Source organism: Lemur catta, chromosome 1 (genome assembly GCF_020740605.2).
Source record: "Lemur catta isolate mLemCat1 chromosome 1, mLemCat1.pri, whole genome shotgun sequence".
In the NCBI taxonomy this organism is placed as follows: Eukaryota; Metazoa; Chordata; class Mammalia; order Primates; family Lemuridae; genus Lemur; species Lemur catta.
In genome coordinates, this window is record NC_059128.1 from 114,633,177 (window position 1) to 114,646,885 (window position 13,709).

A 13,709-nucleotide genomic window follows, 5' to 3' on the forward strand; every position below is an offset into this window, starting at 1 on the left:
TTAATGGAAAAATATGTTAAACATTCAGATAAACAGAAAATATTAATAGACCCCAAGATAGCAATGCCAAGGATGAGGCATTTATTTCATAAATATTTACCAAGAGACTACTGTGTGTCCACAGCTGGGATACAGCATGGAGCGAAGTAAACAAAAGAGACGCTTTAAGTCGAGAATCTGACGTATAAGTGGAGAAGCTGGCAAAAAAACACAGAATAAATATATTAGTGTGCTCGGGCCGCCATAGTGAAATACCCCAGGCTGGGGGGCTTAAACACAGAGTTACTTTCCCACCGTTCTGGAGACTGAATGACTGAATGTCCGAGAGCAAGATATGAGTGGGACTGGTTTCTTTTGAGGTGTCTCTTCTTGGCTTGCAAACGGCCACCTTCCCAGTGGAGCCCTGGCCAAATTCCTGCCATACAGGATCCGTGAGATACAAGAAAACGATGACTGTTTTAAGCGTGAACATTTTGGGGTCATCTGCAACGTTGCAATAGTAACCAGAACAGTGCCACTGGCTAGCTTGTGGCTTTAATGTGTGTGTGTATAATTACTAACCGTATCGCACAGTTCCCCAAGAGTTTGTTTGTGATGTCTGTTTCCTCTCCGGGGAACAGCCTGTTCATTGGGAAAATATGCCGTGGTTTAATTTCTAAGAAACGCTCTCAATGTGTCTTCCTTTCCCTGAAGGGACTAGATAGATGTATATCACTTAGCACAGCCTGAGGTATTCGTGTATATCATTGCTTCATTTGTTCATTTATTCATTTATTTATTTAGCCACATTTTTTTTTACATGTTTAGGACCTACTATGTTCTGGGCTGTGCCCTAGAGGCTGGAGATTTAGTGGTTATTACTAATTGTCACGGTTCTGAGAGTGGACTTCACCAGGCAGTTCTCACTGGGGGTTTCTCATGTGGCTCAAGACAGAGGGAGGCTGGAGTTGGAATCATCTTGAAGGACTTCAACGGGGACTGCTGCCTGGAACACCTCTGTGTGGCTTGAGCCTCCTCACAGCATGGTGGCTGGGTTCCCGGAGGGAGCATCCTGAGAGAGAACCAAGTGGCAGCTGTATCACCTCTTATCACATAGCCTCAGAAGTCACACAGCATCACTTTGGCAGCATTCTATTTGCTAGAAGAGTCACTAAGTCTAGCCCACTTTTAAGGGGAGAGAATTAGACACCAATCAGACTCCTTCTCAAGGGAAGGGAGTTTGTGGATATGTTTTAAAATCATCACACAGGTGGGAGGAAGAGGCAGGAGCAAAGACCAACAGGATGAACAACCTGGCAGGGGTGGTACATTGAGTATTTCACTGAATCACCTCATGCTGATAAGACAGCATTTTAGGGGAATTCTCCATCAAAATAATCACACAATTGATCCTTTTTACAACATCACGAAAGGAAGATTCAGAGCTAAACACATGAATCAGAAGTACATTTCAGGCTGGGCGAGGTGGCTCACACCTGTAATCCCAGTACTCTGGGAGGCTGAAGCAGGAGGGTCACTTGAGGCCAGGAGTTCGAGACCAGCCTGGGCAATATAGCAAGACGCCATCTCTACAAAAAATAGAAAAATTAGCAGGGCATGGTGGCGCCTGCCTATAGTCCCAGTTAGTTGGAAGGCTGAGGCAGGAAGATCACTTGAGCCCAGGAGCTTGAGGCTGCAGGGAGCTATGATGATGTCACTGCACTCCAGCCTGGGCAACAGAGCAAGACCCTGTCTCCCCTGCACCAAAAACTACATTTCAACAAGGTCTTCTTAATTTTTCCTTCAAGATAAGGCATTGCTAAGTGAGAAACAGACAATATCCATGCTACTTTCTCAGCGATCTGTGATGAATTGTCTTTGGCTTTTATTGCAGAAGTCTGAACTATGAAGACACCCTCCGTGAAAGCTGGGGAGAGAGAGGTAGAGCTGTATGAAGACGTTTTAGTACCTGCTTCTTCAAGCAGAGAGGGTTGACAATGGTGGCATCCGATGATATATATTTTTTCTCTCTCTCATTGAGGGCCTTAAGGGGCCACCCTTCTCTAGCCTCTAACAGAAATGTGGGGTAGCAGGCACACCTGCTTTCTCATAGCAAGTAAGAGAGGAACTTTTATTTGTGTCTGTAATTTTTAAAAATTTAAGTAAAAAAAATTTTTTTTGAGACAGGGTCTTGATTTTTATCATATGTTAAACCCACCTTGGATTGTGTTTTTAATTTTTACTCTAATATAATTGCAATCTTACAGAAAAGTTGCCCAGACAATGCAAAGTAATTTTATATATTTTTATCCAGATTTCTCAATCGTTTGCATTTTTTCCTGTTTGCTTCATAATTCTCTATATATGTACATGTGTGTGTATAAATGTACACATATATAGAAAACATAATATTGTCAGTATATTTATTGTACAGAATATATTATATAATATGTATTATATATAATAATACAACATGATATATAGTATTTATATTGTATAACATTTATATATAATATGAAATAGAATAAGGTATTATAAACAATGTTACATAATATGTATAACATATTTAAAATAATATAATGCACTAAATATATTATATTATGAGTTCATATAATATATTTTATAAAATATATTATATATACATTATATGTATAATTGTTTCTGGACAATTTGAGAGGGTAAATTGGATTCCTGACAACTTTTACTCTTAAATCCTCCAGCGGGTGTTTTCTAAGAACATGGACGTGCTCTTACAGAACCGCAGTGTGGTGATCGGAATCAGGACATTTAACACTGATGAGCACTGTTACCTCATCCAGCATCCGGATTCCAATTTCTTGCCTCGTTCTAATTGTGTCTTTCATAGCTGCTTTCTGTTGAAGACAGAAACACCTGCACGCCTCTCTTGCTCTCCTCCCGACAACTGGTTTGTCACCGAGTCGGATAAAATGAGGACCGATTGTTTTCCAGCTGCTGCCTCCCCTCCTGGCGGTCAAATCTCACTTCTGTGCCCCACCAGCCTCCTTAACTGGTCAGTTACTGCGTCTCGCTCTGACCAGTCCTGTTGACAGCATCCACCTCTGAGCCTTCTCCTCCCACTCTGCTGGCTAAACACAGGACTTGGAGAAGCCACAATTGCCCGTGCCCTGTCCCTTGTCCCTTGCTCTGCACATGTGCCTGGCGTATGCTGTTTCTATCCGTCCCTCCCTCAGCAGGGTGGGGCAGGGCCAGGGGTCCTCCTGTCTGAAAGGCCACGGAGAAGGAGCAGCGCCCCCCCCACGGCTGCCCGCTCTGGGCCGGGCTGGGCACCCCCTGCACTCCCAAGACTGGGAATGGCGGGGATCGAGGGGGGCTTATTCCAGAGCCAGATGTGGGTCGGGGGCGGAAACTCAGCCGTCTCCTTCTGATACTGCCTGCTTGTTGCCATGGAAACCCAAGCCACTCTCTTTTGAAGGACCTATTAAGGTGCAGAAAATAATCAAGGCTCTCTCGGGTGCCCCCCTCCCCAGGAGCCAGGAGGAAGAGCAGACCTTGGGTGTTGCAGCATCAAAGTTCTGTCCTCCTCCCTCCATCCGGCTCCCCCCTCCCCCCCCCCGCCCTGAAATGAAATTCTCCGAAACACACATGGGGGCCAAGCCGGTGACGTAGGGGACTCTCAAGGCTTCAGAACTGGGATTTGTACTGCTGCTGTCCCCACCTCCACCAGCCCTGAGGGTTCAGTTCATCCCTGGCTGCGGATGACTCACTGGGTCACCGTCACAATCCCCTGCGCTTGTTTGCAATCTTGGTGTCCTCCCCTGGGCAAAATGACAGAGCGATATGTCATCATGGCCACATTGCCTCTGCATACCAGGCTATTAGAGAGGTGGAAGGCAGCGATGCGGCTTGCAGACCCTGGTGCAAACTGCCTGGATTCAAATCCTGGCTCAGCCACCCACCAGCTGTGCAACGTTGAGAACTTGCTTGACTTCTCTGAACCTCAGTTTGCTCTTCCGTAAAATGGGGTACAATAAGAGTACCTGCATCCTAGGAGGTTATATGGCTAAAGTTATCAAAACAGTGTCTGGATAAGGAAAATGTGGTCCATCCATGCAATGGAACATCACTTGGCCACAGAAAGGGATAAGGCTCTGGCCACAGCGGGGTGGACCTTGAGGACATCGTGCTCAGTGAGAGACACCAGACACAGAAGGACACGCAGTGTGAGACTCCATTTATATGAAATGTCCAGAACAGGCAGATCCACAGAGACAGAAAACAGATTAGTGGCTGCCTGGGGTTGTGGACGGGGGGATAGGTAGTGACTGCTGATTGGTACAGGGTTCTTTTGGGCTGATGGAATGTTCTGGAACTATATAGAAGTCATGGTTGTAGAACATTGTGAATGTACTAAGTGCCACTGAATTGTCACTTTATCATCATTAAAATGGCAAATTTTATGTTCTATGCATTTGTTTCACAAGATGTAAAGGGCTTTTTTTTTGATGGCAGAACACAACACAATGACACAACATGAAAAGTGGAACTCCTACAGCTTGGAAGGACAGAATGCTGCCAGGCAAGGCCATGCAAGGGGGTCAGGAGGCAGGGCTCAGGAATGACAGGCAGGGTGGGGACAGCTAAGTCTTGGGTTCTGGAGCATCAGGGCTGTCCCTAATTGCCTGGTACCTGAACCCAGGGTAATTCAAACCTGAACACAGTGGCTGAGGGTGTAAGATCCCCATAAAGGGAGTGTTTAGGGTGTGAACTTAATCGTCTGCTCTGGAGGAATCAATCAGCCTCTAGCCAGGGCCTTAAAACTGGGTCAAGATAGCACTAAAAAGAAAAAAAAAAAAACAAACCCAGAAAACTATATTATAGTATTTTGCCACAGGGGTTAGAGAGAGAGAGAAAGGTGAGGGGGTGGGGGGAGAGAAACCAATGCAAGCAAAAAACCCAGTGTCTGGCTAGAGCATTCAGCATGCATTAGCTAGCAGAATAATATTGCAGCATGCAGTGTTCCCAGCTCTCAATTCTTAACATTCATTCAACAGTTATTTGACCCGAAGCATGTGAGAAGCAGTCTCATTTACCTCCCTTTTCCCAACAGGTAGGTGGGGACATGGGTAGACTTGAACTGTCCATCTTTGAGGACTCACAGGGCCAAAGTTCTGGCAACATGAGGTGGTGGTCTCTCTCTCTCTCTCTCTCTCTCTCTCGTCTGGTTAACCCAGGAGGATGTCACAGGGCTATCATTTTTCGACATCTGTTCATGCATCATCTTTATGGCTGTGGGGCTGGGCTGCCTGGTGGGAGCCCTGTCCTCACACTTGGAACTGGTGTGCCCCCAGGAAGGGATATTCCCCTCAGTGCGCTTGTCCATAAAATGTGGACACTAATACCAGCCTAACAGGGTAGGATGCAAGAACACCATAAACATTACTATGGTGGGCTTTAGTGCCGGTCACCAAATATTTTAGGTCCCTCCCCTCTGGGCACATGGCCAGAAGGGATCCCACTTCCCACCCCATGTGCGTGGGCAGGCCCAGGGGTCTAGGTCTGGCCATGGAATCGTGAGACATGCAACACACGGCAGTTCTGGGTGGAGGCTCTTAATGGCTGGCTTGAGACCCTCTGGAGTTCTCCTCTCTGGCACAGAGACTGGCAGTGTTCATCAGGATAGGCTAGGAGATGCTGCAGTAGCAAAAGAATCCCCCAAATCTCAATGGCTTTAAATCATCACAAAATTTATTTTGTGATCTTGCTACACACCAATTGTAGGTTGTCAGCGGAACACTACTCAGGTGTGTCACTTAGGGACCCAGGCTGATGGTGCCATGCATTTACATACAATATCTCCTTGGTCTTTACAACCACCTGAAGAGAGAAGCCTCAGTTGCCCCCACTTTACAGATGAGGTAGCTGAGGCTGAGAGAGAGGAAGCACTTTCCTACATTCCCTGTTCAGCATCCTTCTCCTCCCTACCCCACTGTTCCTTGTTAAAAGTCTCTAATCTCATCAAAGAACTAGAAGCAATCATTCTTACATCCACTTTGCCTGGTGGTGAGGACATTGGCAAGCGGGTCTCTGGCCCTTGCCATCCTTGAATAGCTTATTATAATGCAAAGCATCCCTCAGGGACCACGGCTAGCTAATTTTAACTTTCAACCCAAATCGTGCCTCAAGGACAAGCTCTCCTATGCTCTCCATGAGTCTCTGAGCCATTTCATTCCTGTAACATTTCCTAAGTGGATAACTCCATATTTTTAAACCCCTCATCTTCCCAGAAGTACGTCTAGTTTTTGTAACGGTATGGCATCTATGGTGGGCTGTGCTGCCTGCTTTGTTTATCCTGTCCTTGTCTGTCTCTCTGGGGTGTTGAATCAGCAGCCAGGCAGTTCTGCCTCCCAGCTCTGCCATATTGTCCATTCATATGTTTTCCCTTTTCAGGAACGTATGTCTCCGTTCTGAAACATTAAGCCTGGGGATACAGCCTCCCAGGAGGTCTCATCTGGAAACTGGCTTGGAAAATGTGAACAACATATTTCCAGCTGTTTGAGATATCTGTAGTAGAGATCATTAGTTGTCCTCAACAACTGTTTTTTCTCTTTCTCTCTTGGCATTAGAACCCACAATTTTTAGCTGAGCCCATCTGGCCTCCCAAAGTAAAGACAATATCTCAATAAATGGTGCACCACATTGGACTATGTGGATGAGTGTAAAACACTGAGGTTGGAGGAGCCATGGTCTAGAAGGTGCCTGGGCTCTGTCTTGATGGAGTGCCAAACTGGCTCTGAATTGCATACACCCAGATTGTTGTGTGACATAAAGTAAAAGTATTTTTTTAACGTAAAAGTTGAGTTTAATTTTTCATATAGTAAAATGCGTAGACTTTAAGTGTACAAATCGAAGAGTTCTATTATAGACATCCATATACGCATCACCCTAATCAAGACAGAGAAACCTTCAGCACCCAGGACAGTTCCGTTTAGTTCACTCTTAGCTAACCCAGAGGCACCCAACCTTCTGATTTCTAGCAACAATTACCAAATGTCATCTAAATGGATGCATGTTGTACATTCTCTTCTGTGTCCAACTTCTTTTGCTCAGCATGACTTTTTCAGTCATCTCTGCCTAACCCTAACCCTAACCCTATACATCATCACTTTGCTCCTTTTCTCCCTGAGTGTTTATCTATTCCCCAGGTAGATTCTGGCTATTATGAATAAAGCTATTGTGAATGATTTTGTACACTTCTTTCTTTAGGAAATAGTTATTCATTTCTCTTCTATGTAAGTGTAGGCATGGAATTGCTGCATCAAATGGAAGGAAATAAACTTCCATGTTGTTTAAGCCACGGTTGCTTTGAATCTCGGTTAGAGCAACTTGACCAAGTCCCTGTATGTTGGCATTCCCTTCCTCTTTGACTCATTTTTCTGGTCCTCTCACTCCTATTTTCTGAGATCATCTCCCAAATAAACCACACAGTGGGTCCTTGTCTCAGACTCTGCTTTTGTGAAATCATAAATTAAGATAATTGGACACTGACTAAATATAGTAGGGTAGCTCAACAGCTTGTGCCTTCAGATGAGATGTCTAACATGTCTGCTGGGGCTGCGGAGAGAACAGGTTTCTGGAGTTGAATTTACGGGGTGAGCTGTCTCAGATACTGCTGGCCTACAAGACTAAGGAGAAGATGGTGCTCACTTACCTATGGGAGTACAGCAAGGGCACTGAGTTTCGAACAGGTAATTCTGCCCAGAAAACCAGAAGTGGCATGCATTGGTTTATGGTCTTTACAAATAAGATGATGTCACCTCAACCACATACTTAAGAGATAGACTTTTCTCCCTTTCTCCTCTTCCTCCTTGTTTTTCTTCATGATTGCCATTTTTGTACAAACCAAAAAGCAAAAAAGCCATGACCATGAATGTTGCATTATAGAGAAATGCTTTTGGTTTTATTGGTTTCCATTCAGATTCATTAGGGTCAAACTGGAGGCCTTGAGAGCCTGTCTCCATGTTCAACTGCTATGGTGACCTCAATCTTTTGAAAACAAACACCTGTTGATTCTCATGGAATATGTTGCATAATTAAGAATTTATCTGGTCTTTGTCCTGGGTTCCTGGAAGGGAGTTTCTAAGCCCTTGGAATTTCCTGAGTGATAAAAATGTCTTTGTTATTTACAAGAGGGGCTTGGACCACGCCTGAGTTTATGCTAGATGACTCAGGAAAGGGGCTGGTCATGCTATAAATAGAATGCGATTAGAAGGTTTGGGCTTTGAGCCACGTAATGGCAGCCCAACCTCCTGACTGCCAGGAATGGAAAGGCATTGGGGTTTGAGTTGAATCTCACGGCCAATGATTCAATCATGCTTATGTAATGAAACTCCAGTAAAAACTGTGGACTTCAAGGTTCAGTGGAGCTTCCTGGCTGGTGAACACAATGCTATGCCAGGAAGGTGACATGTCTTGATTCCATGGGAGGAGGACATGGGAGATCTGTGTTGGAGCTCTTCCTAACCCTCACCTTATATGTCCCTTCATTTCTCTGGTCCCGATTTGTAAGTATAAAGTTAGTTCTTCATAAGTCAGTACAGCACTTTTCTGAGATTTTTGAGTCATGCTTAGTCAATTAACAAAGCTGAGGAAGTTTGTGGAAAACCCTGAATTTGTAGCGAGTCAGTCAAAAGTGTGGGTGTCTTGAGGACCCCTGAACTTGTGACTGGTGTCTTTAGTGTCCGAAGTGAGGGCAATCTTGTTGGGGATTGTGACTTTAACCTGTGGATCCTTTTTTTCTAGAGACAGAGTCTCACTCTGTAACTCAGGCTGGAGTGCAGTGGTGTCATCATAGCTTACTGCAACCTCCAACTCCTGGGCTCAAGTGCCCACTTCAGCTCTTTGAGTAGCTGAGACTACAGGTGCACGATACCACCACGCACAGCTAATTAAAATTTTTTTTTAGAAATGGGGTCTTGCTATGTTGCCCAGGCTGGTCTCAAATTCCTAACCTCAAGTGATCCTCCCTCCTCAGCCTCCAAAGCACTGGGATTAGAGGTGTGAGCCACCACACCTGGCCAACTTGTGGATTCTGACAGTAACTCTGGGTGGTTAACATCAGAATTTAATTGCTCTATGAGCAGGGTAGGAGTGGATATATCTCCCCCTTTTTTCCAACAAGACGGCAGGGCATAAGGCATCATGTGTCCCTCTATCAAGTAAACCAGCTATAGCAGCAAAGCCCAGGAGGACAAGGATGGAATTGCATTCACATTTTTAGTTTCTGCAACACCTGGGCATGTGGCTGCAAGCTGGGTCCTTGGGATGTCAAGGGCTGGGTGGTCGATTGGTTGGCCCTCTGTGGGTGATGGTTCATCTTCATGGGGTTGGGTGTCCTCCTTGATTTTGAGCCTGATGATAGTGACAGGCTTCTGACACAAGCATTTATTCCCAGAGTGAATACTTACTGGGTTCCAGCACTAAGCTAGGCATGGGGCAGGGGTACACAGGTGAAACTGGTGAGATGAATGAGGACCCTCCCAGGGGTCTTCAGGAGAAATAAAAGGTCGGTGTGGCCTTAATAAGAATCCATGGGGGCCGGGCGTGGTGGCTCACACCCGTAATCCTAGCACTCTGGGAGGCCGAGGCGGGTGGATTGCTCGAGGTCAGGAGTCCGAGACCAGCCTAAGCAAGAGCAAGACCCCATCTCTACTAAAAATAGAAAGAAATTATCTGGCCAACTAAAAAAAATATATATAAAAAAAATTAGGCAGTAGGATCGCTTGAGCCCAGGAGTTTGAGGTTGCTGTGAGCTAGGCTGATGTCACAGCACTCACTCTAGCCCGGGCAACAGAGTGAGACTCCGTCTCAAAAAAAAAAAAGAATCAGTGGGGAAGCATGTCCTAATGCAGGTTCCTGGGCCTGTCCCACCCATAGCTTATTGAAACGTGGAGGGTCCTGGGACTCTGCATTCCCTCTGAGCTTCTCAGGGGCATCCTCCTCACACCAAAGTTGGAGAATTGAAGCAACAGGTAGTTCTGGCTGGGCTAGTGGTTGGGTGTAACTGGTGGGACCGTGGCAGGCAAATACTCCCAGCAGGCAGGGGCCAGATCACGCAGGCTGTGCGAGGATATTTGAATTTTATCCTGCAGTCGTGGGGAGTCTTGGAAGGGTCAAAGACAGCAGTGGGATTTGATCAGATTTGTGTTCTAGAAGGTCCCTTCACTGTGTGTGTTTGGGCTGGGGCAGGGGCAGAGGCCACAAGGCGATCAGGACACACAGGCCACGGGGGAGAGAGGGCACGAGGGGAGAGGACGGATTTAAGCAGGATGACTTGCCTTGGGGAATGTGGGGACTGCATGAGGAGGGGAGGGGCTTCGGGATGCGGAGGGGCTGACACATTTTTAAAAATTAAAAAAAAAAATTTTTTTAGAGACAGGATCTTGCTGTATCTTCCAGGCTGGTCTTGAACTCCTGGGCTCAAGCAATCCTCTTGCCTCAGCCTCCTGAGTAGCTGGAATGACGGGCATGTGCCTCCGTGCCTGGCTAAGGTGCTGTCACATTGATGGGGACGTGGGGGAGGGGCACAGTGGGGACTGGGTGGATTGGGTGTTTACTTCAAGATGATTAATTTGCGGTGATTGTGAAGACACCCAAGGCAAATCTCCTCTTACCCTGGGGGCCCCCAAAAGTAATATCTTTGTGCCTTTTTTGTGCTGAGAGCTCTCCCATTCCCAGAGGGCGATTCTAAATATACCAGACAATCTCCCACAATTAGACTTAACCCAGACATTGAACCTCTCTCTGCCCACCTCATTGGTGAAGCGCCTCTGGCATTTAGGTGTCTTATAATCTTATTTGCTCAGCTTGTTAATGGACCCACTGAGGCAGTACTCCTGGGAGAGAGAAAGATTTCATTTGTCTGGAGCTGAGGAGGGAGATGGGGGTTGCCGGAGCTAATGAAGAATCAATGCCTCGTAATTGCTAATTAAATGAGCCTGGCTCTCTCCTGGGGCTATTAGTTGGCTGGCTGGCCCTTGAGTGTCCAAAAATTTAATTATTCTCTCCCAATAAACACCTGCAGCAGCGATCACCCTGTGGTATCTCTGCGGGGGAGACCTAAAAGGATCTTCATGTGTATGTTGAAGCCATCAATTCATTTATCGATGGACATATTGGTTTATTCTTGGAGGCATTTATTGATTCAGCCCATGTTTATTGAATGCCTACTGTGTACCAGGCCCTGGACTGGGTGCTGGGGACACAATTGTGGAAATACAAACTGCCCTCACAGAGCTCACGGTGTGACAGGGAGACAGACATGGAAACAGATCACATGAAAATTAATGGCCTATGTGCTGCAGACACAGAATGCCAGGTCTATGAGAATGTAAATACAGACTTCACACGGGGAGTGACGGGGCAACAAGAAATGTTTCCCTTGAGGAAACAAAACTTGGATAAGAAATCAGGTCAGCCCTGGGAGCTCGGGGTGGGGGCGGGGGAGTGTATTCCAAGCTGAAGCAAAAGCCAAGGTCCTGGGGCTGGAATGAGTTCCATGTGGAGTCTGTGACTTGATGAGGGCGCTTCAGAGACTTGGGAGTGAGTTTTGATGATGACACAAGTTCACACTTGTCCTGCGATTAATCCATGGAACTGATGGGTAGGGGAGAGGAAAAAAAAATCATTTCTGGAATTTCTATTGAAAAGTACCCTCAGAACACTGGCCTAGGGAAGGCCTTCAGTGCCATTCCCTTCAATTCCCCCAGGAAAGTGTCAGGAGGTGGTTAAGGGCCTTGGGTTTAGAGTCAGATATTTTGTACCTCCAGGCCTGTGGTGGCCAACACCATGCATGGCACATGGCTGTATGTTCATGGGGTGCCCGTGTTTGAGTCTCTCCACTGCCCATGCCCACATCCCATGGACTTAGCCAGCCTACCCCCTTGGGGGAAGCGGTTCCTCCCTCACCCCTCCACCCCCGCCCACTGGCTTGTCCACTTCAGGTGAAGGTCGACAGGAGTCTGTGCTATGAGGTCGGCTGTGACTTGTTGTCATTATATATCAGAACAACAAAATCACTAGTCTTCCACACAGCACCAGACCACAACCACTCGAGTGTCCGGCACCATTCTCTGCTGCACGTCTGAGACCCTGCCCAGCCCTTCCTGCTCACCTGAGCCAGGCTACAGCATGTGGGCTTCCTGCTTCTGTACCACTCCTGTTTTTGTTCCTGGTTCTCCCGGAGACAGGCAGGATCCCATCTCCAAGGGCCCGACTCCCACCCGGGCATGTCAGGAACATGGGATTTGGAGTTGGACTGATGTGGGTCAACTTACAGCTTCACCCTTTGGCCGAGAGCACTTGGGATAGTTATTTCTCTGCCCTTCTCAGGGCCTCAGTTTCCTCAAATGTCTTAGGGTTGAAGATGGCACGATGAGAGGTACCTAAAGCACTTGGCAACAGTGTTTCTCAAGAAGTCCAGAAAGGGCACAGTAATGTCATCTTGGCTGACACCTGTTCTCCCAATTGTCCGTCTTACCTGTTGGCAATGGCAGACTTCTGTGTGCGCTTTTACCTCACCTGCTTATCTGGGAAACAATTCGTTAAAAAATTCATGAAATGAGGGGCAAGCCTCCAGAAAAGCCAGGCAACTTAAGCCACCCTCTTCCCCAAAGTCAGGGTTAAAAGGGCTCTCGGGGTGCCAGGGGAGCTGGTCCGGGGCTCTGGCGCCCAAACGGCCCCCGCCAGGAGCTGTCCGGAGCCGGCGTGCCCAAACGGGTCGCGGGTCCCGTCCCCGAGAGGCGCTGTCCGGCGCCCCGGTGCTGAAATAAATAGCCGCGGCCTTCCGCGGTCGGCGCGGAGCTGTCCACCGTGCTGAAGCAAACTTGCCCGTCTTTCCCCCGGCCCCCCACCCCCACACAGTTTTCTTTCCCCTGCGAGTCTCTTCCCCGGGGGGAGCTTCAGCATGGCGAGAGAGCGACACAGAGAGGTCGAAACTAGAACTCGCACCTGCTCCCCACCCCGTGTTATGTCCCCAGAACTTACCACCCCTGGCAGCCACGCTGGTTGGTACCTGCTTTGCAGATCATCAAACTTCGCCGTTTGGGTCCCTTTCTGGGAAAATGTCCATGCGCTGCCCTGCAAACTAGCCCCACCCCCGGGGGCCCAGGTCCCCCAGACCACCCCTCCCCCAGCACATCTGGAGTCCTTCCCCCCGCCCCGTGCACCTCACCTGCTCTCAGACCTGCTGGCAGATGCAGGTGTCCGGTGGCTGCCCGGGCTGGGGACGTGCGCTTTTAAGGGCTTCGGGGAAGGCGGCGCCCCAGGAACCCTGGGAGGGGCTTCGCTAGCGGGCCAATGGGATTCCGCCTCCGAAGGAAGCTCCAAAGATTACCTCATAGGTTGTGGCCTCGGCTTCAGAATAAAAGTCTGGCATCTGCCCAAAAACTGGGCAAGGGTTTTTTTTGGGTAAGGAGGGAGCGCTCACTGTGGTCCCCTGACTCTCCCGACTGGGTCCAACCCCCTGCTGGGTCCCTGAGCTCCCAGTTGGTTCAGGAATCCTGGCAAGCATCTACTCCTTCTCACTCTCAGTTTGTACTATTGCTGGGGCAGGAAAGAGAAAGCTTGTCAACTGTGTTGAGAGACAGTACGGGACGGTGAGGATATTCAAGTCCAGTTCCACACGGGGAAACTGAGTCTGAGAAAGCAGACAGCTCAGAAGAGCCTGGGGCAGAGGCAGAACTCATGCCTGA

At 47.8% G+C, this 13,709-nt stretch overlaps 1 long non-coding RNA gene across 1 annotated transcript; it reads right to left on the reverse strand.

Annotated features, from left to right (window-relative positions):
- Positions 1-12,141: 12,141 nt before the first annotated feature.
- LOC123636742 lies at positions 12,142-13,074 on the reverse strand. The gene is made up of 3 exons (XR_006734648.1): positions 13,031-13,074; positions 12,402-12,545; positions 12,142-12,302 (listed from the first exon to the last, which is right to left on the reverse strand). It is a non-coding gene; the product is annotated as an uncharacterized LOC123636742 (long non-coding RNA).
- Between the last annotated feature and the right edge of the window lie 635 nt (positions 13,075-13,709).